Source organism: Lupinus angustifolius, chromosome LG07 (genome assembly GCF_001865875.1).
Source record: "Lupinus angustifolius cultivar Tanjil chromosome LG07, LupAngTanjil_v1.0, whole genome shotgun sequence".
NCBI classification, from domain to species: domain Eukaryota; kingdom Viridiplantae; phylum Streptophyta; class Magnoliopsida; order Fabales; family Fabaceae; genus Lupinus; species Lupinus angustifolius.
This window is the reverse complement of record NC_032015.1, coordinates 8,856,569-8,860,961: the sequence shown is the minus strand read 5'-3', so window position 1 is coordinate 8,860,961 and position 4,393 is coordinate 8,856,569.

The following is a 4,393-nucleotide window of genomic DNA, read 5'->3' as shown; positions in this document are numbered from 1 at the left end:
GATGTCCCCTTTTTGTTTTGATGGGGGGCTGTATTTCTTTTTTATTTTTGTATATGTTAGTGGCGATGTAGTTTCCGCCTTGTTGACTTAGTTTGTATGAACTAATTCTGACTTAACCGATTATATGCATTATGTTATTCAGGAAATTGTGAATCAGGTTAAGTTATCATTCGATAACGATAAGTTGATTTTCTGCATTCGGGTTACTTAAAGTGATGTCCCGGAAAAGGAAGGTTTTGAAAAGGAAGCAATTTTACATCGCCAATTCAAAAAAAAAAAATTACCCATTTTTCCGCAATGTTTTTTAGAAGTATTTTTTGGGGCGTTACAGAAGGTATCTCTCGCCGTATTGGAGATGGGTCTTCGACCAGATTCTTGCATGACAATTGGGTGGGCCCTATTAATCTATTATCCAGGTTTAGAAGACTTTATTCTCTCAGTGTTAATCTGAATGCTCACATTAGTGACTTAGGAAGTTGGGTTGAAGGAATCTGGGTTTGGAATATTTCTTGGAGACGTAATCTTTTTATTTGGGAAACTGATCTAACCGAAACTTTAATGCAGGTAATTCAAAATGCTGTTGTCCGAGAAAACGCTCTTGATTCTTCGGAGTGGCGCCACGACAAATCCAACCTATACTCCATCAAATCTGCTTATGACCTTCTCTTTCAACATCATCATCAACCTCCGACTCGTGATATTAACCATCTTTGTATGCTTTGGAAGTCAAAAGCTCCCTTAAAAGTTAAAGCTTTTGCGTGGAGACTTTTCCAGGATCGGATTCCTACTGTTGATGCTCTTCTCAAGAGGGGAGTCTCTATTGCATCTGGAGCGGGAACCTTATGTCCTTTTTGCAACGACCAAGCTGAAACTTCTCAACATCTTTTCTCCTCATGTAACTTTACTTATTCAGTTTGGCAGCTTCTGTATAATTGGCTGAAAATTCACATAGCTCTTCCTCTTCAGCCCATTCATCATTTTACTAATCACATGGGCATGATACCACACAGACGTTACTTGAACTATTGGAATATCATTTGGCTCGCTACTATTTGGGCTATCTGGAGGTCTAAGAATGACTTTATTTTTAATTCAATGCATCCCTCTCTCGAGAAAATTTTTGAGGCTACTAGGGTTACTTCTTGACTTTGGATTAATGGGAAGAGGGACAAAGATCAGATCTCTTTTTCGGACTGGATAGCAAACCCCATTTTTTGTCTTGAGTCTATGTTGTAAAGACTTTTAGTTTTTTCTTTTTTTCTCTGCTTTTTCTCTCTCATAATTATTTTTTCTCTTAATAAAATCTTTTCTTTTGCCGATAAAAAAAAAAATAGGCTCATTCATCGCGCAACTTGTGTTGAACATGCGACGTAATACATGCATGACATGTTCATCTTGTATCCTTGTTAGATATATGACCCCTATTGATGTGAATACCTCATTTCATATGTCCACATCATTGGAGATGTGTCAATTACTCAATATAATAGGCTATATTCTCTAACCCTGGCTAATTATGCAAACATATGTGACTTACGTTATTTGTTGGTGGGGAATGAAGGTGATCCTTAACTTGGAGAATATAACTTATTCAATGAGAATATCACCTAATCGACAAACTTATATAATACATGCAAATAGTTAATTACCTTGACAAGGAACACAGGAGATGGTTAGGAGTGGCTCCACGGAAAATTTGGTATATACTTTGTCACGTCTGCATATAAGGTTCTTTTTTAATAGGGCAAGTAATAATCTTTTCAAAATCTTGTGGGAGTCCAAAGCCCTCTTGAAGTTCGTTACATTTGCATAGACTATTCCAAGATTGATCGACAACCATGTAAGCTTTGATAAGGAATGAAATCACACATTTACATGAAGGAATTAATACTTCCAGGCTTTGTAACGAGGAGCCAAAGACATGTCAACATCTCTTCTTATCTTAAACGTTCACATATCTTCTTTAGCATATGATTTATAAATGGCTCAAACTTAACATTGTTTTTCCTCGGGATATAAAAAGTCACTGCTTAATGCACATGGGTCTACTACCAATCAACAAAAGTCTAAGAATATTTGGGAGTCACTTCTTAATGCACATACATGAGCTTACTCCTAATATTTTTTTTATTTTTTGTTGTGTGTGAGAAGATATGGTCTTGTTCCTACGAATTCCTAAAAGCAATAGGGAATCAAGACTACATAGTTCTTAGTTGAAATATGTGTATGTGTGATTGAAGTGATTTTAAAACTATTTGAATTGTTCATTAATCATCTTCCTAGTTTGATTTATAGTAGAGACAATACATGTAACCGCAACCATTTTTTTAGGTTGAAGTAGAAAGCAAGATACAATACGAGTCGTAATCACGCTATTAAATTTCAGAAATAGTTAGAACAATTTATTTTTCTTATTAAATAATTTATTTTTAAAAGAGAGAATTAACAGATGAAAAGTCAATATTGGTAATTAATCATCTTTCATTTGATAAATAGTAGAGATACTACAATTGATCGCAAACATTTCTCGGCTCGAAGTGGAAAGTAAAATACAACATGAATGGTAACCTCGCTGTCGAATTTCAAATAAAAAAACGTAATGAAAACATTTTTAATCTTATTTTATTGTTGAAGAAATTAGAAATAAGAAAAGAATTAATAGTATAAGAAAAACAGGTCATTAACCGATAAAAGTATAAGGAAGTAAAAGGGAATAATAATGGGAAGAGAAAAATAATAGTAAAGGAATATGAGACGAGGAGAAAGATAGAATGTAAGGAAACAAATTTGATTCATGCCTCTCTCTACTAAGTTTTGCTAGCTACCCTTATTACTAGTTTTTCTTCTTCTCTTCCTTTATTTCTTAGTGTGTTTTTGTGTTTCTATCTTTATTTATGGTGTGTCACTATTTTTTTGTTTCTTTGTTATTAGATCAAGGCCTCTATTTATAAAAGGGATTTGAAGTATTTTTTATCTAGAACCAAATCTGTAAATGGTTGAATTTATTTAAAATTTGAATATTAAGTGTAAGATTTTTCCCGAAATATATAGAAAATTAAAAGTATCTGTAATGCTTCCTTAGATAGAAATGTTAATTTTATAAAATCCCAAAAACTATTACACTTCCACATATAAGTAAAAATATTATATGGTTAAAAAGTTACACAAAAATAAATATAATGATTTATTTTTATTTAATTAAAAAACGGAAATCATTGGGCAATTACACATGTTTTATTTATAAAAATGGAATCTCTCCATTATTAGGCTAGGCCAATAAGTAGTCATTAAGTCCCTTAAAAAAATTATACATTAAGAAGAAAACGAAAAAAATGTATGAGAAAATTATTTTGAAATAATATCCTACCCTTATCAAGCTAATTAAGTGCTTCTTAAATACTTTTCTATTTTTATTTGTCAAGGAAATAAAAAAATTAAATTGGAAGAGAAATTGATTTTGAAGTTATATCTACTAAATAAATATTCATTAAGTTACTTATACCTCATTTTTTATATGAGTGGGAAATTCAAAATTATCCTACTTTCAAATTATTTTTCAAAACAAAATCTTTCTTCTATTATTATTTTTTAAGCCAAATCTAATTGAAACATTTTATCACATTGATTTGTTTGTATTTTCGTTTTTATCATATTATGAAAAATATTTTTTTGTTAAAACTCAAATTTATTTGGCTTTTTGGATCAGATAAAGTTAGTTTTTCACATCTCATTCATCACACAACTTGCATTTGAGCATGCAACTTTATACATTCCATCTTGATCTTGTAAGATTTATAGCCACTTGGACATAGATATTTCATTTCACATGCCTATAGTTGGAGATTAGTCAACTCAAACTTCATAGTATTCAATTCTATGAATCAATTGTTGCTCTAGAGGAGCATGTGGAATGCTGACAAATAGTTGTATTATAACAATGATTTCGCTCAATAACTTAGCTATTTTTTAATTTTTACTTAAGTAACTATGCTTTATATGTTTATAAAACTAGGTTTTATTTGATTTTAGATTTCATTTTATTTGATTGCCATCAAAATACTTTTTTTTTGTTTTGTTTTTTCTCTTTCGAAATAATAAGACATTATTGAACTAAAAAATGATTGTCAAGTTCATGAAACTCGTTCTAAGCCTGAAAACAAAGTTTAGAACATTTTTCATGGTTGATACACCAAATAAAAAAGTGAAGATCTCCTATTTAAACAAAAACATAGACCATGAGCCAATTTTAACAAGATCCATAATAGCTATCTTATCAGATCTACTATTTTTAAACAAAATATTATTGCGCATCAACTATAATAAAGAGCACATACCACTAACTGCGGAGTGAGGTGCCAAACATATTTTTGTAATCTTTCCTCCAATCATATCA